Below are 27,440 nucleotides of genomic sequence, written 5' to 3'. Positions count from 1 at the left end.
AATCATATCTTCTATTATTTCTTTCCTTAAAGCCTTAAAAGATAATAAAGAATATTCCAAAAGATAGAATATAAATTATTCTTCTATTATCTTTTCCATAAATCTTAAGATATGATAAGATTTTCCATAACAAGAATATCTTTATCACAAATAACTATATCAACTAAAATATAAAAGATATGTAAAGATAATTCTTAGAGAATAAAATCTTTACAACAAAATTTGTTATATCTTAGGTCACACGAAATAGCATGGTACATATACCTCGTGATACGTGGAAACCCTAGGTTGATATTAGGTTAGATTTTAGGTTTTAAGAGTATGCTATGTTAAAAACCTAATTAGTAATATGGTTCAACTCATAAGTTGACCCAATAAGATTACTAACCATACATTTATCATAAAACCGAACTCCATACTAAACCGGGCTTTACTTAATAAATACTTTTGCTAGAACACTTGAAATAAACAAAAACATTTTACAAAAACAATTTTGAAACAATTTAAGTCGTGTAATATAAACTCAGCATCTCAATGTTATAGTAGAAGAGCTATAACATTGAGCTCTTTTACTAGTAATGTTATAGCTGCCAAGCTATAACTTTACCAGTATAAGAAATTCACTCTTAATTACCATTACGAGATAATCACCTATACTATTCTAATCTTCTTAGGAGATCTTTCAGCACATGCTACTTCAACATCCAAGCTTGATTAATCTTTAGACGGACTTCATCTTCTCATAATACTTGAATGACTCTTAAATAATCTTGATCTTTAATTGAGGCTTGATTATGATACACTTCCATCACAATTCTTCTTTATTGCTTGTAATGAATAAGTTTAATCTAAAAGACTTAAACAAACGATTACGCGCAACGAGTATATAAAATATAAAGCACCTTGACATCATCAAAACATAAACATATATACTATATGGCTGGTCGTACTCACTTGGAGGTTTAGTTTTCGGTTACTTGTCGTTAAGAGCACCTAGACCAAAACAATATTTATAACTTCACAAACAACTCTACTATTAGTAAAGAGGCAAGTAAAGGTCGGATCCCAAGGGACGGGTATTGAAGTAAGATTTTCAATTGCAAGTAGTGGTGTCTAGGGGTGTCACAATTTGGGGTTTGAAGTAGAAGATCACTAAACTAAATAGCAATAAAAGTAAACAAGCAAGATGATTGAAATAAGATGTAAATAATTGATTAAAAGCACTAGGGTGTCATGGGGTCATAGGGGATTCATGGGAATTGATCATACAAACATATTCTCAAATTATAAGCAAGCAATTATTGTTGTGATGGATCGAGTTGGTTTATATCTTACAATCCTAGGAAGGTTTTGGTCCCGGAGCCGAATCGATTAGATTGTACAACACCTACAAGTCGACTTAATCCTCCCTACTCAACTACATGCATGATCTAATGAGACTCGAGTTGGTTTATGTCTTACAAGTCTCATTGAAAAGGTAAGTGATGGGTAAAAATGCAAGGATTCATAGGCTCGCATTTCATCAAACATAACATGTGCATGAGTTGAGATCATAACAAGCAAGCAAATAAACTATGAAAACATATTAATTTAAGCATGAATCATACCCCATGTTGGTTTCCCCTAATTACCCATTAACCCCAGTTAAGGAAACTACTCAGTCATTATCATGGTAAACATGCTAGCAAGGTTGTCAATCATACTAACAAAGCAAAACATGAAGAATAAATGAAGAAGATTAATAATAATTAAAAAGGGATTAAGAGAATTATACCTACTAATCATTCCAATAATAAAGCAAAGAATAATAGAAGTACTTGATGAATGATTGGAAGGTTGTCAATCTCCCAATAATAACCCAAATAATCTTCAATTACCCAAAATAAAGGATGAACAAAAGAGAAATTAAGGAAATGAGATTTGTATTAAGACTTGATTAAAAGTTGATTACAAGATTAAGAAGAGATTAGAATGATATAAACTACACTAGAGATTGATTAGAAGAACATGATTATCTAATTAGACTAATGGTGTATTTATAGTGGGGATTAGGTACACAAATTAGGGTTTACTAAGGGCTTAAATGACGATTAAATCCTTGAGGAATCGCTCCTCTCAAAAGAGATGCCGGTCTCCTTTTTGCCGATCTTTCCGAAATATGCGCATCCTTCATAGAACAAGAAGAAAACGGAAGTTTCTGTAACACAATCCGAGCGTCCAAGGCAACGGGACGAGCGGATTGCCTGGCTGCTGGACGAGCGGATTCCTTGGTCGGACGCTCGGATTCTGGCCTTCTTGGACGAGCGTCCCGAGGGTCAAGCCACTCGGATTCATGGTCAGTTCTCTTCTTTTCTTCTTTTCTTCCTCCTTCTTCCAACAATCCTCGGGGATCTTGTCGGAGATGCAAGGATCTTTCCTCATCATTGCCCATCTACTATAGTATGTACAAAGGCCTTCTAGTCTTGTCTTCTCTTTGATGCTTGGTCATTGAATTCAATCAATTTAGCTCTATTTTGGCATGAAAATGCAAGGTTTGCACTCCTTTCCTACCAAGGGAACAAAACCTCAAAGAATATGCAAAACAAAGGACTAAAGATAATAAATGACCTAAATATGCATTAAAAAGCATGGGAACAAGGCTAATTCGGGGACTAAATACGCTCAAATAATGGTCACATCAAATATCCCCAAACCGGACCTTTGCTCGTCCCGAGTAAAGAGGTGACAAAAACTAGGACCGTTATTTAAACTAACCTAATAGCATGGCCGATATGAGATAATTAGCGGGTCTCACTCCGCCCCTTCAACTCACAACAAGACAACCATGAGGTATAATGCCTTCTTGCAAGGCAAGGTGGGTCTTGCCAAAATGGCGACACATCCAAGCATTAAAGCACACAAAATCAAGTAATGGATGCATCTACAAAATAATAGCCACTTTCCTCATCTAAGTGGCGGAAATTATCTACAAGAGAAACAATTCAAGGGTACACACTCCTTCATGGATGCAATTTCTTCAAACTACTAAGCCTAGAAGGATACCAATAAATCACCTCCAAGTTGTGTCAAACTAGGGTACCTTTGTCCTCAATTGTTAAATGCTTTCGTCAAGAATAGACTCCCTATGGTGTTAGAAACACTGGAGGATCGCGGAATTCCCCTTCTTGCCTAGACAAGAAGAAGGGTCGTCCCCTCTCTACCATGCACAAAAGTGGATACGATGGATAAAGGGATCAATAGATATTTGAGTTTCATTTGGGAGTTTGCTTTGTTGTTATTTTCCCCCCCAATTTCTTGTGGCATATAGCATTTGAGAACACTTTCTTTTGCCATTTCTTTTGATTTTTGGCATTTTCAACACTTGACAACTTTTCAAGTTTTTGCATTTTTCTTTTGAATATTTTCAAAGTCACCCCATATGTAGTGAGGGTGCCTTATATACACTTGTCAAGCTTCCCAAGTCCTAGGGTGTTTTACAAGTATTCTAACAAGCAAAGTCTTAAGAATAAAAAGCATCTACTAGGGCCTATATACACTTGTCAAGCTTCCCAAGTAGACGGTTTCACAAAATTTTTCTAACATGCAAACTACATGTCATGATGCAACTAACATATATACATCCTAATGCATATGATTCTACCAACTAGTATGCCAAATAATCTAAATGCAATCCTAAATTCACATTGTTTTTACCACATCAATCAAAATAAAGCCACATAGTCATTAACATAAAGAGGAAAAAGGAGATTGGAAAGATCATACCATGCGGTCTTCAATATCCTCATGTCTTGGATGTGGCGTAGTCAATCAATGTGAACAAGGATGAACAAACACAATATATACAAGACAATATATACAAGACTACACTATAAAGGAAATGAACATGTTTTTGATTTTTTTCAATTTTTCAATTTTTTTTTTTTGTATTTTTCGGAATTTTTAAATTTTTTTGGATTTTTGAATAAAAGTCAAGTTAGAATATCCCATCCCCACACTAGTATGGGCATTGTCCTCAATGGCCAATACGATAGGAAATTATGCAAGCATGATGCATGATTTCTAAACTAAATGCAAGCTATACTAAGCTACACTACATGATGCATGGGTTTTTGTTATGGCGGAGAGCGTAATTTAGATTACCTCCCGATGCGTATGCATGTACTTCCCCAAACCAAAATAGACACTATTTCTAATGTCTTAAATTTCGGGGTAGTTCATGCACACGAAATGCAATGCATGAAACAATAAATTGTCATTTTGGATTTTTCATGTGGGAACAATAGAATGAACACCTTAATGGAGCCAAGGTGTTAGTCCTCCATGTTTCTAGGACTCTCAAGACTATGATCAAGATAAAATAAAGAAAACAAAAGAAGTAGACAAACCATAAGAGTGTAGGAGCCTCCAAGGTTTGCTAATCCTGCATCATATCATCATTATCATCATTTTGCTCCATAGAAGTGGAATCATCTCCACTCCTGCTTTCACTTCCTTGATCTTCCTCACTTTCTTTTCCTTCTTCATCTTGAGCTTCTTCTTCATCAATGTTCTCTTAAACCTCTTGTTCTTCACCTACCTCTTCATCACCACCCTCATCATTGACAACTTCATCATCAACATTCTCCTCTCCACCCGGTATTTCACCACTAGATGTGCTTGGAAAGAAAACCTCCCTATCTGCCCAACTAGGCAAAGGAAATGATGGATCAAGTAGTCCTTGCCTAGCTAAATGAAGGAGGGGCGGATATTGGGCCTTGTAGGCATCCACTCGATCATTATAGGCTTGTTGGTGCATTTCTCTCATAAGTAGGGTCAAGTAATCATTTCCTACTTCAACATCCTTGGGCTTGAACTCTTGATATTTGAATGGATAGGGTGGTGTGACAATGGAGGAGGATGGCTCTTCAATCTCGCCTCTTTGTTGATGAATGATATACTCGGCTTCCTTGGAGAGTGGAAGAAGGTAGTTTGTTCGGTGAACACTCAATCGGCAAATCTTTGAAGGCAAGGTGAAGGATTGATGTGACCATAATTAGCGCATATTTAGCCCCCGAATTAGCCTTGTTCCCATGCTTTTTAGTGCATATTAGGGTCATTTCTTATCTTTAGTTCTTTGTTTTGCATATTCTTTGAGATTTTGATCCCTTGGTAGGAAAGGAGTAAGAATCTTGCATTTCCATGGCAAAACGAGACTAAATTGATCGAATTCAATGACCAAGCATCAAGGAGAGACAAGATTAGAAGGCCTTTGTACATATTATAGTAGAAGAGCAATGTTGAGAAAGGATCCTTGAGTCCCCAAGGAAATCCCCAAGGAATTTATGAAGAAAAGGGAAGAAAAGAAGAAGATGTCTTGCTGAGTGACAATCCGTGCGGATTGTCCCCAATCCGGCCGTCCCCCAGCTGCACAATCCGTGCGGCTTTGCTCTAATCCGCTCGGATTCCACCTCCACAATCCGCCCGGATTCCCTTGAATCCGCTCGGACCCCATCACCAGAATCCGCCCGTCCCGACCTTATTCCGCCCGGATTCCAAAGACACAAGTGATTTCCTCTTCTCCAAGCTACGGAGAAAGAAGCCCTTCCTTCGAAAAATACCGGCTTCTCCTTGCTCAATCTAAAAAGTGTAATTACTAGTTTAGCCCTTAGTTAACCCTAATGCATCCTCCCTAATTTTCACTATAAATACCCCATTAGTCTAATTAGAGGAGCATGTTCTTCTTATCAATAATTAGAGTAGTTAATATCAATCAAATCTCTCTTTAGTATTGTAATCAACAATTAATCAAGTTCTAATAAAAGTTTTATTTCCTTAATCTCTCTGTTGTTCATCCTTTATTTTGGGTAATTGAAGATTATTTGGGTTATTATTGGGAGATTGACAACCTCTCAATCAAGCATTCAAGTACTTCTTTTATCTTTGCTTTATTATTGGAATCATTAGTAGGTATAATCTCTTAATCCCTTTTTAATTATTGTTAATTACTTTCATTTATTCATCATGTTTCATATTGTTGGTATGATTGACAACCTTGCTAGCATGATCAACATGATAATGAGTGAGTAGTCTCTTAGCTAGGGTTAAATGGGTGATTAGGGGAAACCAACATGGGGAATGATTCATGCTTAAATTAATATGCTTTCATGTTTTATTTGCTTGCTTGTTTTGATCTCAACTCTTGCACATGTTATGTTTGATGAAATGCTAAGCCTATGAATCCTTGCATTTACCACCATCACCTATATTTTCAATGAGACTTGTAAGACATAACCCAACTCGAGTCTCATTAGACCATGCATGTTGTTGAGTAGGGAAGATTAAGTCGACTTGTAGGTGTTGTACAATCGAATCGATTCGGCTCCGGGACCCAAACTTTCCTAGGATTGTAAGATATAACCCAACTCAATCCATCACAACAATAATTGCTTACTTATAATTTGAGAACATGTTTGTATGATCATATCCCATGATTCCCCTATGATCCCATGACACCCTAGTGCTTTTAATCAATTGTTTACACCCCTTTAATTCATCTTACTTGTTTATTTTCATTGCTATTTTAGTTTAGTGACCTTCTACATCAACCCAATTTGTGACACCCCTAAGACACCACTAGTTGCAATAGAAATCTCATTTCAACTCCCGTCCCTTGGGATCCGACCTTTACTTGCCTCTTTACTAATTGTAGAGTTGTTTGTGAAGCTATAAATTGTGTTTTGATTCGACCGTGACCCAACGACCACATCCTCAATTGTGAACACGAAACGGACCCGATCAAAAATGGCGCCGTTGCCGGGGACGGTGTTTGTTTGATTTAGATTTCCTTTTTATTGTTATTAGTTGTGTCTTTCTTCGCCTTGGGGAAGTAAAAACTCCTCAAGGTTTGTTCTAATTGTTTTCGAGTTGTTTGATATTTTGCATGTCTAGAAGGTCACAAGGTGATTTGCTACCTTTTGACCGTGAAATTGAAAGAACCTTGACGAACAATAGGAGACTTGTTAGGAGGAATTTAAGAGGTATTAGTGATGTTGTTCAACCCACTAGTGAGTTCGTCAATCCTTTCGCAATAGAAGGAGAGGAGAACCCATTACACAATACCCCACAAAATCCACCTACAATGCCTAAATTTTCATCACACTCCGTACCCACCGAGGAGAATCTACCAAATGGTACTCCTACACCACAACATCTAACCGGAAATTTTATTGCCAAGTCCGCCTTCATCCAATTAGTTGAGAGGAGCCAATTTGGGGGGATGCCTAGTGAAGACCCTCATTCTCATATGGAAACCTTTTGCGACTATTGTGATGCAATCTCTCAAACGGGCGTGACTCAAGACCAAATTAGATGGGTCTTATTTCCTTTTTCTTTAATCGGCACCGTGAAGCAATGGTTGAAGGGCCTTGATAAGGCCACCCTTGGAATAGATTCTTGGAAGAAGTTGGCTCTAGCTTTCTACAAAAAATTCTACTCACCGGAAAAGACTAACATGCTAAGAGCTCAAATCACGGGTTTTAAGCAAAGGGATGAAGAATCTTTGTATGAAGCTTGGGAGCGGTTCAAGGGAATTTGTCGCTCATGTCCTCACCATGGACTTAGCGAATGGTTCTTGGTACAACAATTTTGGAATGGTTTATATGAAGATTCAAGGAACATTCTCAACATGGGATCGAATGGAATGTTCAACGAAGTTGATGACAATCAAACATGGAACAAGATTGAGGAAATGGCGGTCCATAACACACAATATAGTAGACCTCGCAAGGCTACTAGAGGAGGAAAGCATGAAGTGGACTCCGTTACTCAATTGGGTGCTCAACTTAGTGCTCACATTGACACAATCAACTTGAAGTTTGAACAAGCTATGGCTAGACTTGAAGAAAACTCAAAATCATCAAAGCATCATGTTAATGCCATGACGGCATCCTCATCAATCCCAAGTGGGATATGTGAGAATTGTGGAACTTTGGGACATGACCAAGGTGAATGTAGGGGAACAAATGAACAAGTGAATGCTTTCCAAGCATACAAGAGTGGTACCCCTTATTCCAATTTTTACAATGAAAACACCAAATTCCATCCAAATCTCTCATACAAAAGCCAAAATGTTCAAAACCCTCAAACAACATACACTCCACCACCCATGAGAAACCAAAATCAAAGACCCTTTTACAATCAAAACCAAGGTTACCAAAATCAAAATCCATACAACCACCAAAATGACCAAGGTTTTGATGTCCAAAAAGCGGTCCTCCAAATGCAAAAGAATCAACAAGAATTTTTCACTCAAATGCAAAAAGATAGCCAAGCAAAGGAAACCACCATCAACAACATTCTAGCTCACACCAAGATGTTGGAAACCCAATTGACTCAACTAGCATCTTCATGCTAACAAAGACAAAAGGGGCAATTACCACCTCAAAGTAATCCCCCTAGACATAAAACGGTTAGTGCCATTCACTTGAGAAGTGGTACAAGGTATGAAGCACCGAAGAAGCAAGTTGAGGATAAAGTTGTGGAAGCTAGTGAAAAGGAAGAAATTGTGCAAAGCTCCAAAGATGGAGAATCATCAAAAGAAGAAAGTTCAAAGAAAAATGAAGACAAGGTCAAGGAGAAGGAGCCCGTTGTGATTAGACTTCCTTTTCCAAGTCGTCAAGCCAAGCCCAAATTTGATGATCAACTTGGAAAGTTTATGGAAATTGTGAAGAACTTGGAAGTCTCGATTCCTTTCACGGAATTGATCAATCACGTGCCGGCCTATGCAAAATACATGAAAGATATACTCACAAAGAAGAAGTCGATCCGGAAACTTGAGACTATCGCCTTCACTAAGGTGAGTAGTGCAATACTTCAAGGGAGTTCACCTCCAAAACTAAAGGATCCGGGAACCTTCTCAATACCGTGTACCATTGGCGACACAACGATCAACAAAGCCTTATGTGATCTAGGGGCTAGTGTGAGTGTCATGCCGTACTCGGTGAGTAAAAGGTTGGGGATGGGAGAGCTTAAATGCACCAACATCACACTCCAAATGGCCGATAAATCGACGAAGACACCATTAGGGATATGGGAAGATGTCCCCGTGCGAATTGGGAAGTTTTTCATCCCGGTGGACTTTGTCATTGTTGATATGGAGGAAGATTCCAACATTCCAATCATTCTAGGAAGACCTTTCCTACACACCGCGGGTGCGGTGATTGATGTGAAACATGGTGAGCTCACTCTAGAAGTGGGAGATGAAAGCATAACTTTTAATCTTGACAAGACTATGAGAGCTCCTCGTTTGCATGAACCATGTTTCATGATTGATCATTATAGCCGAAAGGATGAAAGGAAGAAATCGGAACTCCAATGGAAGAAGAAAATTGAAGATGCTCCATTCAAAGAGCAAGTGAATTGTGACAAGGAGAGCTTGCAAAGCTCATCAAAATCAACCAAAGAAGAAGAGGATGGCCTCATTGGCCAAGAGAAGAAATTGGGAGAGTTGTCTCCATCAAATCAAGAAATTTTCAATGATCAACTTAATGAAGTTTGTGGTCTTTGGGACGACGAATTTGAAGGGATTTTTAATCCCTACATTGGTAATGCCATCGATCAAGATCAACAACAAGGGCAAAGGACTATTGAGGACCTCTACCATGATAATGAACAAGCTTTTGATTACTTTTTCAAGGTGTTGAGCAACATCAACAACACCTTGAACATGCCCCCTTGACATCTCATCAAGAATGAGAGTTTGGTGGAGTCCTCCCTAAACCACCACTTGTAAATATTTCTAACTCCCTAACTCGCATTTCAATTCTTGTATTGCATTTTTGTCATCTTTGGATTTTTATTTACTTTGATCAAGATAATTGTCATGTTTGAGAGAAGTGAGGGAGGGACGAACAATTTCAATTGGTGTGTAGTGCTTTACCTTAGTGTGGGGATGACAATTGCCTAGGCTATCCATGCCTAGTAGTACCCCCACAATGAAGAACACAAGATTCGAAGAAGAATGGAAGAATGGTAAGGAAAATGCATTGTGCACGGATGGAACTGAATCCGGGTACAAGGGGTCGAATCCGAGCGGATTCAGGAGAATCCGCCCGTCTTCAGTAATCCGAGCGTACTGCAGAAAAGACGCCCGTCCTGAACTGAGCTGAATTTTGAAAATTTTTGACTGTAAGAGAATCCGGGCGTCCTGAGCAGAAATCCGCCCGTCTTGAAGAATCCGCCCGTCTTGAAAGAAAGACGTCCGTCTTTGCAGCAGAGGAAAACAAGAAAAATTCCAGGACTGAAATCCGTCCGTCTTCTGCAAAAGACGCCCGTCTCGTGTTTTGAAATCCGAGCGTCTTCCTATGAATCCGCCCGTCTTTAGGCGAGTTTTATCAAACCCAGAAAAGGCAGAATCCGCACGGATTGGGCAGAATCCGCACGGATTACCCCCGCAGTTCAAAATTTTCGGTCTATATAAAATCCCTCCCACCTTCATTTATTTTGGGTAATTGAAGATTATTTGGGTTATTATTGGGAGATTGACAACCTCTCAATCAAGCATTCAAGTACTTCTTTTATCTTTGCTTTATTATTGGAATCATTAGTAGGTATAATCTCTTAATCCCTTTTTAATTATTGTTAATTACTTTCATTTATTCATCATGTTTCATATTGTTGGTATGATTGACAACCTTGCTAGCATGATCAACATGATAATGAGTGAGTAGTCTCTTAGCTAGGGTTAAATGGGTGATTAGGGGAAACCAACATGGGGAATGATTCATGCTTAAATTATTATGCTTTCATGTTTTATTTGCTTGCTTGTTTTGATCTCAACTCTTGCACATGTTATGTTTGATGAAATGCTAAGCCTATGAATCCTTGCATTTACCACCATCACCTATCTTTTCAATGAGACTTGTAAGACATAACCCAACTTGAGTCTCATTAGACCATGCATGTTGTTGAGTAGGGAAGATTAAGTCGACTTGTAGGTGTTGTACAATCTAATCGATTCGGCTCCGGGACCCAAACTTTACTAGGATTGTAAGATATAACCCAACTCAATCCATCACAACAATAATTGCTTGCTTATAATTTGAGAACATGTTTGTATGATCATATCCCATGATTCCCCTACGATCCCATGACACCCTAGTGCTTTTAATCAATTGTTTACACCCCTTTAATTCATCTTGCTTGTTTATTTTCATTGCTATTTTAGTTTAGTGACCTTCTACATCAACCCAATTTGTGACACCCCTAAGACACCACTAGTTGCAATAGAAATCTCATTTCAACTCCCGTCCCTTGGGATCCGACCTTTACTTGCCTCTTTACTAATTGTAGAGTTGTTTGTGAAGCTATAAATTGTGTTTTGATTCGACCGTGACCCAACGACCACATCCTCAATTGTGAACACGAAACGGACCCGATCAAGGATCTAGCTTCATTGGTTAGCCACCCATAGTTGGTGTCAAGAGGATCATGCTTGACCCACTTATACTTGTTAATCATGGCGTCCATATCAATGAGATGACCTCCTTTGACCGCCATATAAATTTTGTCTTTGTTGATGTTTGGGTCAAAGTGCTTGGCCAAATAAGTAACTAGTCCTCCATTCACAATAAAAGCGGTGCCCTCTTTACCACAATCGACATTAAGCCATCTTTCAACCAAAAGCCTTAGAGCATTATATGGCTTAGTATACCTCCTTCCTATGTTCAAGGCCGACTCAAGAAGAACAAAATCGAGCTTGGTAAGATGATTAGTGCCATTTCTTGCTATCAAAGTATTTCCAATGACCTTGTGCCATACTCTAATGCCCGGATGGTGGACTAATAGAGCACGACAAGCATGAAAGCTCACAAATTTCTTTCCGAAAATTGCCTCCCAAAGAGGAGCGGGGTCATACTTTTTGGGGATCTTATGATAGTACGGGGCATCACTTATGCCTAATATTTTACTCAAAACATCAAAGGTGATGCGTCTATTCACATTTGCAAGACGAAACGCGATGTATTCTCTAGTCTCCACCTTAGTAACTTTCAATGAACTTATGAATTCCAAGGTGAGGGAGGGGTATGTCAATTCTCTCATGGTAAACAATTTACCCAATCCCATGGCCTCAAAGAAGGCTTTGGTTTGCTCAAGAACACCCAACTTTGTCAAGGCATTTTCACAAATAAATTTTGTTCGCATAATGGTCTTCTTAGCAAAATGGACAAATTTATCCCTATGAGAGTCGGAAGTGAAAATTACCTCCGGATAGTTTGATAATTGAGCAATAACCGGAGTTGTTGATGTTGTTGCTTCCATAAGGGGATCTTGTTGTTGAATTTCCAAATTTGCATTAGAAACTACCAAAGCCTTTGAAGCTTTCTTTGCTTGAAGAAGTTGTTGCCTTTTTGAAAGTGCCTTTGCTTTGAGTGCCTTTTTTTCTCCTTTAGTTCTTGCCATTGTTGATTACACCAAAGAAAGGTTGAAATCTCCAATTTCTAGCTATGCTCAAATCGATTCAAGATGAAAGGATGTTGCTTTGTATCTCAAAAATCGACTCAAAAGTTGAAGATTTTGGTGTTTGAATCTATTGATTTTGTAAAAGGAGTGATTAATTTTTGTTGTGAGGAAATTTTGATTTGATTTTGTTGAATTTGGTTGAGTAAATCTTGTTATTAGTGATGGAGAGGATGAGGGTTTTGGGGTTTATGGGTAGTGTTTGAATGTTGAAAGAAGGAAATGAATGAGGGAAGGGGGTTTAAAATGCCCGAAATTTACAAAACAGTAGGGGAAGACGAGCGGCTGGGGGCACGGGACGCTCAAATTCTGCATATATAAGCTTCAGGAAAACCCGCTACAAGACGAGCGTCTTTCAGGGAAGACGAGCGGATTCTCCAATGTAGGACGAGCGTCTTTTCTTAAAGACGAGCGGATTCTGTTACAGGAACTTTTCTTAAAGTGTTGCAGCAAAAAGACGAGCGGATTCTCCTTAAGACGGGCGTTCAGAATCAGACGAGCGTCTTCTCAAGTGGGACGCTCGGATTCTGTTACAGACCAAAATTTTGATTTTTGCAGCTCATCTGGACGAACAGATTCCTCCTCAGACGCTCGGATTCCTGCAAGACGATCGGATTACCCTTAAGCCGCTCGGATTCTTTTTAGACAACACGGATTCAAGTCCATCCGTGCACTGCATAACCCGTTTCATTTCCATTCTTCAAATCTCGTGTTCTACATTGTAGGGGCACTACAAAGGCATGAATAGCCTAATCAATTGCTATCCCCACACTAAGTTAAAGCACTACACATCAATAAAATCATTAGTCCCTCCCTCACTTCTCTCAAAAATGATGAATATCTTGATCAAGGCACAAAAATATAAATCCAAAAATGACAAAAATGCAATGTAGGAATTAAAATGCAAGTTAGGGAGTTAGAATATTTACAAATGGTGGTTTAGGGAGGACTCCACCAAACTCTCATCCTTAATGAGATGTCATGGGGGCATGTTCAAGGTGTTGTTGATGTTACTCAACACCTTGAAAAAGTAGTCGAAGGCTTGTTCACTGTCATGATAAAGATCCTCAATAGACCTTTGCACTTGTTGTTCTCCATGATGGTCTTGATCGATAGCGTTGCCAATATAGGGATTGAAAATCCCTTCAAATTCATCATCCCAAAGACCGCAAACTTCGTCTACTTGATCATTAAAAATCTCTTGAGTTGATAGAGACAACTCTCCTCCTTTCTTGGTTTGGCCAATGAGGCCATCCTCTTCACTTGTCATGGGTGAGCTTTTGAAGCTCTCTTTGTTGCTATTCTCTTGCTCTTTTGATGGAGCATCATCAACTTTCTTTTTCCATTGGAATTCCGACTTCTTCCCATCATCCTTCCGGCTATAGTGATCAACCATAAAGCATGGTTCATGCAAACGGGGAGCTCTCATGGTCTTATCAAGGTTGAAAGTTATGCTCTCATCTCCCACTTCTAGAGTGAGCTCTCCGTGCTTCACATCTATCACCGCACCCGCGGTGTGCAAGAAAGGTCTACCTAGAATGATTGGAATATTGGAGTCTTCTTCCATGTCAACAATGACAAAGTCCACCGGGATGAAAAATTTCCCAACTCTCACGGCAACATCTTCCCATATCCCTAATGGTGTCTTCGTCGATCTATCGGCCATTTGGAGTGTGATGTTGGTACATTTAGGCTCTCCCATCCCTAACCTTTTACTCACCGAATACGGCATAACACTCACACTAGCCCCTAGATCACATAAGGCCTTGTTAATCGTGATGTTGCCAATGGTACACGGTATTTAGAAGCTTCCCGGATCTTTAAGTTTCGGAGGTGAACTCCGTTGAAGGATTGCACTACTCACCTTAGTGAAGGCGATAGTTTCAAGCTTCCGGATCGACTTCTTTTTTGTAAGGATGTCTTTCATGTACTTCGCATAGGTCGGCACGTGATTGATTAATTCCGTAAAAGGAATCGAAACTTCCAAATTCTTCACAATTTCCATAAACTTCCCAAGTTGGTCATCGAACTTAGGCTTAGCTTGACGACTTGGAAAAGGAAGTCTAATCACAATAGGCTCCTTCTCCTTGGCCTTGTCTTCACTTTTCTTTGAAACTTCTTCTTTTGTTGGTTCTCCTTCCTTGGAGTTTTGCACAACTTCTTCTTTGTCACTAGCTTCCACAACTTCATCCTCAACTTGCTTCTTTGGTCCTTCATACCTCGTACCACTCCTCAAGTGAATGGCACTAACCGTTTCATGTCTTGGGGGATTACTTTGAGGTGGTAATTGCCCCTTTTGTCTTTGAGAACTTGAAGATGCTAGTTGAGTCAATTGAGTTTCCAACATTTTTGTGTGGGCTAGGATGTTGTTGATGGTGATGTCCTTTGCTTGACTATCCTTTTGCATTTGAGTGAAAAACTCTTGTTGATTCTTTTGCATTTGGAGGACCGCTTTTTGAACATCAAAACCTTGGTCATTTTGTTGATTGTATAGAGTTTGATTTTGGTAACCTTGGTTTTGGTTGTAAAAGGGTCTTTGATTTTGGTTTCTCATGGGAGGTGGTGTGTATGTTGGTTGAGGGTTTTGAACATTTTGGCTTTTGTATGAGAGACTTGGGTGGAATTTGGTGTTTTCATTGTAATAATTAGAATAAGGGGTACCACTCTTGTATGCTTGAAAAGCATTCACTTGTTCATTTGTTCGCCTACATTCACTTTGGTCATGTCCCAAAGTTCCACAATTCTCACATATCCCACTTGGGATTGATGAAGATGCTACCATGGCATTAACATGATGCTTTGGTGATTTTGAGGCTTCTTCAAGTTTAGCCATAGCCTTCTCAAACTTCAAGTTAATGGTATCAATATGAGAAATAAGTTGAGCACCCAATTGAGTAATAGAGTCCACTTCATGCTTTCCTCCTCTAGTAGCCTTGCGAGGTCTACTATATTGTGAGTTATGGACCGCCATTTCCTCAATCTTATTCCAAGTTTGATTATCGTCAACCTCGGTGAACATACCATTTGATCCCATGTTGAGAATGTTTCTTGAGTCTTCATAAAGACCGTTCCAAAATTGTTGTACCAAGAACCACTCGCTAAGTCCATGATGAGGACATGAGCGAAAAATTCCTTTGAACCGCTCCCAAGCTTCATACAAAGATTCTTCATCCCTTTGCTTAAAGCCCGTAATTTGAGCTCTTAGCATGTTAGTCTTTTCCGGAGGGTAGAACTTTTTGTAGAAAGCTAGAGCCAACTTCTTCCAAGAGTCAATTCCGAGAGTAGCCTTATCAAGGCCTTTCAACCATTGTTTTGCGGTGCCAATTAGAGAAAAAGGAAATAAGACCCATCGAATTTGGTCTTGAGTTACACCGGTTTGTGAAATCGCATCAAAATAGTCACAAAAAGTCTCCATGTGAGAATGAGGCACTTCACTAGGCATCCCCCCAAATTGGCTTCTTTCGACTAATTGGATAAATGCGGATTTGGCAATAAAATTTCCGGTTAAGTGTTGTGGTGTGGGAGTACCATTGGGTAGGTTCTCCTCGGTTGGTACGGAATGTGATGAAAATTTAGGCATTGTGGGTTGATTTTGTGTTGGATTTGGTGTTGGGTTCTCCTCACCTTCTCTTGCAAAAGGGTTGATGAACTCAATAGTATTTGTTTGAATATCTACAACCTCACCTATACCTCTCAAAGTACCTCTAGCAAGTCTTCTATTGGTTGTCAAAGTCCTTTCAATTTCGTGATCAAAGGGTAACAAGTTACCTTGTGATCTTCTAGACATGCAAAATATCAAACAACTTGAAAACAATTAGAACAAACCTTGAGGAGTTTTACTTCCCCAAGGCAAATAAAGACACAACTAATAACAATCTAAGAAAATCTAAATCAATTTAACACCGTCCCCGGCAACGGCTCCATTTTTGGTCGTACTCACTTGGAGGTTTAGTTTTCGGTTACTTGTCGTTAAGAGCACCTAGACCAAAAAAATATTTATAACTTCACAAACAACTCTACTATTAGTAAAGAGGCAAGTAAAGGACGGATCCCAAGGGACGGGTATTGAAGTAAGATTTTCAATTGCAAGTAGTGGTGTCTAGGGGTGTCACAATTTGGGGTTTGAAGTAGAAGATCACTAAACTAAATAGCAATAAAAGTAAACAAGCAAGATGATTGAAATAAGATGTAAACAATTGATTAAAAGCACTAGGGTGTCATGGGGTCATAGGGGATTCATGGGAATTGATCATACAAACATATTCTCAAATTATAAGCAAGCAATTATTGTTGTGATGGATCGAGTTGGTTTATATATTACAATCCTTGGAAGGTTTGGGTCCCGGAGCCGAATCGATTAGATTGTACAACACCTACAAGTCGACTTAATCCTCCCTACTCAACTACATGCATGGTCTAATGAGACTCGAGTTGGTTTATGTCTTACAAGTCTCATTGAAAAGGTAAGTGATGGGTAAAAAATGCAAGGATTCATAGGCTCGCATTTCATCAAACATAACATGTGCAAGAGTTAAGATCATAACAAGCAAGCAAATAAACTATGAAAACATATTAATTTAAGCATGAATCATCCCCCATGTTGGTTTCCCCTAATTACCCATTAACGCTAGTTAAGGAAACTACTCACTCATTATCATGGTAAACATGCTAGCAAGGGTGTCAATCATACTAACAAAGCAAAACATGATGAATAAATGAAGAAGATTAACAATAATTAAAAAGGGATTAAGAGAATTATACCTACTAATGATTCCAATAATAAAGCAAAGAATAATAGAAGTACTTGATGAATGAATGGAAGGTTGTCAATCTCCCAATAATAACCCAAATAATCTTCAATTACCCAAAATAAAGGATGAACAAAAGAGAAATTAAGGAAATGAGATTTGTATTAAGACTTGGTAAAAAGTTGATTACAAGATTAAGAAGAGATTAGAATGATATAAACTACACTAGAGATTGATAAGAAGAACATGATTATCTAATTAGACTAATGGGGTATTTATAGTGGGGATTAGGTACACAAATTAGGGTTTACTAAGGGCTTAAATGACGATTAAGTCCTTGAGGAATCGCTCCTCTCAAAAGAGATGCCGGTCTTGTTGGGAAATGTGTCCTCAACAATAGTGCGATCACATGATTTAAATATCATTATTAAATCTCATTTTAAGAATACATGTGGGATGTAATATTTTACAGTCAACTGGTCCACACATATCGGTAATGATTGGTCGACTAGAGTTTGACATTATTCGTCGTGCGACGGCGGTGGTGATCATTGATCCCCTTAGGTCATACCTATAGGGAAATACTCTTAATTGATTATTTAATTAATCGTATACCGATACGAGCTGATTAAATTGCTTAAAATTGACGGATAATTTTGTGAGTATAATTTACGTATCTTATTGTAAATATGATTAAATAAGACACGGTCTAAGTAATCGAATTGTTTTATTACTTAGATGAAATTATTGTTTACAGAAACAATTGAAACGGAATGAATAAATTATTATAAATACAGAATGTTGTAGTTTATAATTCGGAAACATTTTTGGTACAAGTAATTATGATATTACTAAGTCGATTTTTGTATGTGACGTATTTTTAATAATACGTTGATTTTTAATATGATAAAAATACATTACATTGTGACATGTCATGTAACATGTTACATGTGACAAATTTGACAAATGACAAAATAAAATGGATTCTCCATTTTATGCCAAAACCGAAAATGTGGGTGTGTGTACATGGTTTATATTGTGTTGTTTATTTTTAAATAGAAACACAATCATAACACTTGATAGTAGGCTTGCATGCCTAGTCTCTTGTGAAGAGCACAAACAAAAGGCATTGGGCATACTACCCAATGCTCCTCTTTTCGGCCACCCTAATAGAAAGAGAGAAGAGCTTCTCTTTTTCTATGCATTATTATTATTCATTCTTTACACAAACATTTTTCCTAGAGTAAGAAAAATTCACATGCTCTCTAAATATTATGAAATCTAGAGAAATAAACTCACAAAGATTACTATCTCTTGACCGAAATTTTCAAGAGATCAAAAATTATTTTTGTGTCATATTTTAATGCAAAACTAATATTATTACTAGATCTAAATAATATTGGTTATTAAGATGTATTCCTTGGGTATATGCTTTTGGGAGGGATTCTACATTTGAGTCCTTGTTCTTCCATTTGGAGAGCTCAAGAACAAGTGAGTAGGTGAACTCACTTGTGCCCATAAATCCGATTTTATGGTGAGAAAATTATTTTTCTTCCTTATTTTGTTTATTAGTTTGCATGCATAAAATCCATATTTAATTTTATGACAAATTAATTTAGACATATATGAGTATGTTAGTATGTATATAGATCTACATTTCCTTCAATCGGTATCAAGAGCCACGGTTGTTTGCATGCAAATTGGTTAAAAGTTTTTCCAAGTTATAAGAATAACAAATAAAACTTGTAAAATTTGTGTTATTATGAGATATCACTAAATTAATCCATGCATGTTAATATTTCTGGTCCTAAAATGTTTTAGGATATTTTGGTTAATTTTACGGATTTTTATTGTTCATATTTCTCTATAATGACATTTAAATGTGATTTTATGAGTAAAAATGTCATTTTTGGTCGAAAATTAGCTATACTTCGAATTTTAAGTTGGTTTTTGGATATGTTGTTACATATATTATTTTGAGATAACCTGTAAATTTTCATAATTTTTGGACTTGTTATGCTCGAAAAATGAATTTTTCATTATTAAATACGGATTTAAGAGAAAAATAGGTTAATATGAGTTAAATTTCGAATCTGGTCATAGAAAATTAATATGTTGTCACATGCAATTTTACAAGATGTGTGTAAAATAATTGGCTATAAAGAAGTCTTTTAGCATGATTTATGAATTTTTGAAGAAAAATAGCATAAATAGTGACATTATTAGTGAAAATTAATAAAACATAATCTATGACTTAGGAAAAACGTCTAATGTTGCATTTTATTATCTTTTTCAGATCTAAAATTGAAAAGTTAGTGAAAATAATTTTTCCATGTTTTTATGATTATTTTATTATAAATCGATAAACCGCAACATTGTTTTTCCCGAAAAATTTCGAAATTTTTAACCTAAGATTTTGAACATTATGAGTGTCATGGAATTTTTCCAGAATGTTCATGAGTTTAAATTTCAAATTTTGAATTTATTTGAAATTTTTGATTTATTTGAAGTTTAATAGCTTATTTTTGTAATTTTTGGTCCATTTATGAACAATTTTGTAAATAAAGGTTAATTATGGTCAAATTATTAGTGAAGACTATATTTTGAGTCCTAAGAGGTTAGGGTAATTAACTTATGCATAAATATGAGTTTATGTATTTTTGTGATTATAAAATGTTGAAATCACGCAAATCCGTAAAAACCGAGTAATATACGATATTGGCTAATTAAAGGCGATTTAGCATAAAATTGAGCATGTTCATACATATTATAATGCTGCATTTTTCTTTATGATTGTCATAATTTTAATTTATGTAATTTTGAATTATGTAATTTTACTTAGTATGGCCTTAGATTTTAATTGGTACTTCCCGAAATGTATGGGAATACCGATTCGGTTGTAATTTTTATTGTGATCTCGTATCACCGTTTTGTAATTTAATAGATTTATTTTATTTTAGTTACAAATGTATAATAGGAAATTATGTAATTTATTATGTAATTTTATTCATTCCGGAGTTCCCAAAGACGGATTTCTTCAAGAATGGCGATACATAAAGACGGTGTTACCTCGAGATACGTGCCACAACCGAAGTTCAAGGGACCAATGGAGTTGGTTTCCGAATATGTAATAGTTAAATAGTTTTTCTATTTTTTAGGAAAGGCCATACTAGGATTTATTTATTTTTATGCTTGCATTTTATTTTATGTCACATGCATCGCTAAATCGCCATAACTAAACATGCATTGTCATTTTATCGAGTTCATCGACCGTGTCAATTAGAATTATCGTAGTTCACCGCTTTAGTTCACTTAAAACGTGATAGATAATAAATTGACATGACCTCTCGCTAAAACAATCAATTGAGACATAGCCTTACCAAATAGTAGAAACCATGAAAACCTATTTCGCGAGGGAGTGCACTCGGCTACCCCGGGGTACAAACCTTGTTACGTAGGGGAAGTGGGTGATAAATGTCTAATCCACCGAATTCATGTTGATGAGGGTTTCATCGGCTACCCCGTGCCTAAGTTAATGTGGGTTTGGATAATGGACACATTTATTCGAAATTTGGATTGAACTCAACAAAAGTAATTGATAAGGGTTTCATCGGCTACCCCGTGCCCTTGTTGATGTGTTTTGGGCTATAAATAAATATTAGAGTAATTTTATCGACCGAGAGTTCTAAAAGTAGAATCGATTAAAGAGTTAATCCACCGAGTTATATTGATAAGGGTTTCATCGGCTACCCCGTGCCCAAGTTAATATGAATTTGGATCTTGGAATCATTTATCATAGTTGGGTAGAGGTCACTATGTAAATGCTATACTTGTTTACAAGTATTAATATAACGATGAATGTTTTGTTTTCCCCTATTCCGTTATCATATTGTTCTATTTCTTTACCACTATTCATATACGATATCATTTCGATTTTGATAACAAATCTCCATTAAAACATCATAACTAAAGACAAATATGAATTTGCTTCTAAAACCTCAAATGAACCATTGATAAGGATCTCTTGTAAAGAGTATAGATTAAAGTTATTCATTATCAAACAGGTTTTTGATTCTTGACTAACACTTCTACTTACAATGGACTATGTTTCATATGCTTAATTGAATTAAGTACCTTGAAGCGATAAATTGTTTTGGTGATTAGATTTTCAGAATTCGTAATTGACCAAAATAACGCAACCACTTCAATGAAAGTTTTAAGACTAAAACGAACAAATGAAGAGTAATCTTCATGAATTCAATTTTGCTTCTCAAAGCAAAGACTCATTGAAATGAGTGGGAGCATTCTCTTAAACCGTTAAGATGAGAACGAGGTTCAAGAAGTAAGGATTATAATGGAATTGATACAAGGTAATGTTAAAAGTAAAGTTGTTGAGAATAGCGATACTAAACCTATCAATCCCGACCGATAAAGTTTCTATTGTCTTAAATGTTTGACACAAGAAAGGAAACTACCCCAAATTATTGAAGAATCAACAAATTAGTTGTGGGACATCTAATAGGATCTTCTTCTTTAAATGTTTATATGATTGACATAAATTTTGCTAGTACCACTTCGTCAATATTTGAAACCGGTGGTGGTTTACATCGTTGTACTTGATACATAGAATGATTAGAATATGACGACTAACATCAATGATGTCGAGAGATAGAGTCATTGTGTACTCAATCTAGTTTTCGGGTTTGGAGTTGTACTTAATTGTGACTATTAAGTACATAAACTCTAAATAAGAATACAAATTTGTTAAGATACAAAAGAGGTTTCACTTTTGTGACCCTATACACCATGATTTGATGTATGGCTAGCCCATCATCAAGGTGATTATATTCTAAACCAAGCTAGAATGATATATCATGAAGATGATGCAATACTCAAATTGGTAACCCAAGATTAAACCTTAAATTTTGGAATGATGAACGCAAAGAGTTATCGAGTACTCTTGAAACCATTAGATTGTTAATGGTATATGCGTATCTTGTATTCAAAGCAAGATGTCTCGTGCCTTTTGGTTGAAAAGGAGATCGAGTTTGTAAATCATCGATTCAAAATAGGTTGATCATTTTCTTTTACCAACGATTTAAGTTGACGCTAATATGTTCACTTAATAAGGTAAATAGAGAAATCTTTGAAGAATTTCAAAGAGTTCAAGGAATCACGATTTAAGTCGTGATGGAATTATCAAAGTGAAGACTTTGATATAAGCCAAAGGAAATGTGATATAGTATCACAAGTTAATCTCTCTTAACACGCATTATTGAATAATGTGTGGTTGGATATGAATTCAAACGCCATTCGATATGGTTTGGACTTCAATCAATTAACTTTGAGTTACTTGATCCTTTTGGGGAATTTATCATTTTTGTCTAATTTATTTTCCACTAAATCATATGAGATATGAAATGGTAATGTGCCATATTTGTAAGTTTTCACAAAGAAACAAATGCTCATTTTTCCCTTTCAATTATCACGAGTACGACGGGTTTGCGGCTCGTGAAGATGTCTTTCTAAAATACAAGTTTATTTCTAGAAGACAGAGTGGGAGAAATTATTCAAGAGCCACAAAGAATGTTATGTCGCAAGAAACTGATCTTTCTTGGCTACATGAGACGTTTTGTGTAAGATGTTGTTTCTTTAAAACCTAGGAGGTTAAATTCGTCACTTGTTGAAAATGATGAATTCATGATACTTTTAAGAAAGTAAAGAGCTTATAACTTACAAAAGAAATTGTTTGATTCAAGTTGATTACTTCTGGTAAGTAATGAACAAATGACTTTCAATAAGAGTTTTTAAGTCACAACTCAATACAAGGCTTAGAGCCATGAGAATCCAAAATAAAAGGCTTGATTAGTGACAAAGGGTTTTGCACTAATAAAGAGATATTTCAAAGCAAGATTGGTTGCAAAGGGTTTTGCACTAATTGAAATGCTTAAGTCTATTTGGATCTTCTTTGGGATTGTATTTCATTATTATGAAATACATAGCAAGTGAATCTAAAACTCACTTCTTCAATTAGAAGGAATTTATTCAATACATGTCTTGAGTTTTGAAGATTCTTGCAATCCTAAGATAATGTGAAACTTAAGAGAGGGTCTTAAGTAGGACATCAATGAGTTAGAATCAACATTTTGATCATGTGATAAAACATTTCTCGATAAGTCGAGAAGTTGTGTTTATACATGGAGTTTAGTGGGAGTTACGGAATTTTTAATTAGTCCGATATGTGGATGACATATTGATCATTAAGAATGATTCAAGACTTTTGGAGTAATATAATGCATCTTGAATATCCAGATTTATGAAGATAAATCCACATGATATTAGCGTCAGTAAGAAGTCTTATGTTGATAAGATTCATGACTAGTTCAATTAAATTGAACATATTTGATTGATTCCATTTGCTTCCGCTGCCGAATCAATTAAAAAGAAATGATGTATGACACTTCATATGCTTTGAGTATGATGAATTGTTTTCAAAATCGAATTTAAGTAATCTTTACCAAGTAAGCTATAAAGATTACCCTTAAGTGCTTGCAGAAGCATTATGGAAGTAAAGCAAAGTGTTTATGATGCAATATTGTGTAAGGGTGTTACACAAGTGACAATTGACAATTGAGATTGCGCATGGTTCCCGACAAAACCATAATCAAAACACATTAGGATGGTTAAGATACCATTGTGGCAATGTTAATTAAGAAGTAGATTTTCTAGAATCGTTCTAGGAAATAAAGAACAATGAGAGATATTTATAACGGAAATTGAGTACACTAGTGATCATGAGATGTGCAAGAAGGATGAGTCCCGCATCTTTGTGAAAACAGTGGGAGCTATTCTAAGGCTAGAGGGCCTATGTCTTGATTGGATCTCGACACGTACTCAGAAAGTTTTGTAATGCAAATGTATACATTACAAAGGAAAACGAGTATGTAGTGAGGTTGAGTAAGGTACAAGAAATTGATAAACCTACTAACCAAAGCCTTCTCAAAGGCTAAACATGATGAGTCATGTCATTTCAATTGAATTGAAATGAACAACTACGTACAAGATCAAATTAGATTATAGAACATGAAATAGTAATCAGGCATTGACTATTCATGTGTGATAATCGCATTTGTCGTTCGAGTTTTGTTTTAAAACTCTTTTATTATACCTTGTTACATCCAAACGGGTTGTGGAGACAATTGAACCCCGTTAAAGTGAACACGGATTAACATTGTATTTGCCCATAGTTACTTGTATGAGGTGACGTCTCGAAGTGACTAGAGTGTGATGCGATTGATGGCAAGTTCAAGTGCCATAGAGTCATGTGAGATGACTAGTCGATCACATAGGCAGACTGTTAGGAACATTTTGTCGGGCCCTATGACCGCTTATAGAGTTCTGGCAATTTATATATAGCCTGGTCGTGGCGAGAGCTACTATAGTATTCAAATGAGTCGATTCTTTTGACTAAAGACTATTCGCCTAAGATGGCACGATTTGATTAACTTTGATTTGTGTTACTACGACCTTCGTAAATGGGGTCAAATGGGCATATTTTGGGTTATGATGGCTGTGGCTAGTCGAAGGAATGAGTGCGATAGGAATTGTCCATCCCCTTGTCGTGGTTAAAACAATATCTCGGGGCCACTCGAGGAGTAATGAATCGAAATGCGTGGCCACGCTCGGAAGGTATCCCGAGTGGATAAATCCGGTCAATCAGTTATTCTCCAGATCGAGGAAACCACTCTCGATATGATCACTTGCAAGTACGACCTGAAAGACACCTTGCATTGAGTGGGAGATAGTAATAGGACAAGAGAATTGGTGACGCACACTTGTCGAGGACAAGTGGGAGATTGTTGGGAAATGTGTCCTCAACAATAGTGGGATCACATGATTTAAATATCATTATTAAATCTCATTTTAAGAATACATGTGGGATGTAATATTTTACAGTCAACTGGTCCACACATATCGGTAATGATTGGTGACTAGAGTTTGACATTATTGTCGTGCGACGGTGGTGATCTATTGATCCCCTTAGGTCATACCTATAGGGAAATACTCTTAATTGATTATTTAATTAATCGTATACCGATCGAGCCGATTAAATTGCTTAAAATTGACGGATAATTTTGTGAGTATAATTTACGTATCTTATTGTAAATATGATTAAATAAGACACGGTCTAAGTAATCGAATTGTTTTATTACTTAGATGAAATTATTGTTTACAGAAACAATTGAAACGAATGAATAAATTATTATAAATACAGAATGTTGTAGTTTATAATTCGGAAACATTTTTGGTACAAGTAATTATGATATTACTAAGTCGATTTTTGTATGTGACGTATTTTTAATAATACGTTGATTTTTAATATGATAAAAATACATTACATTGTGACATGTCATGTAACATGTTACATGTGACAAATTTGACAAATAACAAAATAAAATGGATTCTCCATTTTATGCCAAAACCGAAAATGTGGGTGTGTGTACATGGTTTATATTGTGTTGTTTATTTTTAAATAGAAACACAATCATAACACTTGATAGTAGGCTTGCATGCCTAGTCTCTTGTGAAAAGCACAAACAAAAGGCATTGGGCATACTACCCAATGCTCCTCTTTTCGGCCACCCTAATAGAAAGAGAGAAGAGCTTCTCTTTTTCTATGCATTATTATTATTCATTCTTTACACAAACATTTTTCCTAGAGTAAGAAAAATTCACATGCTCTCTAAATATTATGAAATCTAGAGAAATAAACTCACAAAGATTACTATCTCTTGACCGAAATTTTCAAGAGATCAAAAATTATTTTTGTGTCATATTTTAATGCAAAACTAATATTATTACTAGATCTAAATAATATTGGTTATTAAGATGTATTCCTTGGGTATATGCTTTTGGGAGGGATTCTACATTTGAGTCCTTGTTCTTCCATTTGGAGAGCTCAAGAACAAGTGAGTAGGTGAACTCACTTGTGCCCATAAATCCGATTTTATGGTGAGAAAATTATTTTTCTTCCTTATTTTGTTTATTAGTTTGCATGCATAAAATCCAATTTAATTTTATGACAAATTAATTTAGACATATATGAGTATGTTAGTATGTATATAGATCTACATTTCCTTCAGGTCTCCTTTTTGCCGGTCTTTCCGAAATATGCGCATCCTTCATAGAACAAGAAGAAAACGGAAGTTGCTGTAACACAATCCGAGCGTCCAAGGCAACGGGACGAGCGGATTGCCTGGCTACTGGACGAGCGGATTCCTTGGCCGGACGCTCGGATTCTGGTCTTCTTGGACGAGCGTCCCGAGGATCAAGCCGCTTGGATTCTTGGTCAGTTCTCTTCTTTTCTTCTTTTCTTCCTCCTTCTTCCAACTATCCTCGAGGATCTTGTCGGAGATGCAAGGATCTTTCCTCATCATTGCCTATCTACTATAGTATGTACAAAGGCCTTCTAGTATTGTCTTCTCTTTGATGCTTGGTCATTGAATTCAATCAATTTAGCTCTATTTTGCCATGAAAATACAAGGTTTGCATTCTTTTCCTACCAAGGGAACAAAACCTCAAAGAATATGCAAAACAAAGGACTAAAGATAATAAATGACCTAAATATGCATTAAAAAGCACGGGAACAAGGCTAATTCGGGGACTAAATACGCTCAAATAATGGTCACATCAATGGTTCAACAAATTTCCCCTTTTTGATGATGGCAAGTCTCCTATAATTGTGACTAAGTATAAAGTTCCCCCTCAATATAATACCATCATCTTAATAATAAAGATCAACGCAAGATCAAGACGATTAACATAAAATCGAAACTTAAAGTAACTTTAAGAGACAATTGGTCTTGACAAGGAGCAAGCTTAGGTAGATGCTTACCATAGATGTTCTTTCCCCCTCTTGACATCATCGAAAAGTTAAGAACAAACATGAAATGACTAGAATAATATAAGACGAGACAAGAGATAAGAACGATATAAAAATCAAATAAACCACATACAAACATAAGCATCTACGAATTTAAGTAACATACAAACTTAAAAGAAAACATGTCTAATGCCAATGGGTCGAATGAGAACATGTTTGGTAATTACTTGGGCCATAACCACAAGTAATATGCCAAAATGGGCCGAATTGAGAGTTTGCAAAATACACCACTAATAGAATGAAAATAAGAAAAT

General features: G+C 36.5%; 2 non-coding genes across 2 annotated transcripts; one reads left to right on the top strand and one right to left on the bottom strand.

Moving 5' to 3' along the window:
• Positions 1–7,489: 7,489 nt before the first annotated feature.
• LOC141593495 (small nucleolar RNA R71) lies at positions 7,490–7,596 on the bottom strand. The gene has a single exon (XR_012521575.1). It is a non-coding gene; the product is annotated as a small nucleolar RNA R71 (small nucleolar RNA).
• Positions 7,597–15,596: 8,000 nt separating this feature from the next.
• On the top strand, positions 15,597–15,703 carry LOC141593456 (small nucleolar RNA R71). Its single transcript, XR_012521537.1, has one exon. It is a non-coding gene; the product is annotated as a small nucleolar RNA R71 (small nucleolar RNA).
• Positions 15,704–27,440: the final 11,737 nt, after the last annotated feature.

Source organism: Silene latifolia, chromosome 7, assembly GCF_048544455.1.
Source record: "Silene latifolia isolate original U9 population chromosome 7, ASM4854445v1, whole genome shotgun sequence".
NCBI lineage: Eukaryota > Viridiplantae > Streptophyta > Magnoliopsida > Caryophyllales > Caryophyllaceae > Silene > Silene latifolia.
The sequence above is the reverse complement of the archived record's forward strand: the minus strand, read 5'-3'. Positions and strand labels throughout refer to the sequence as shown.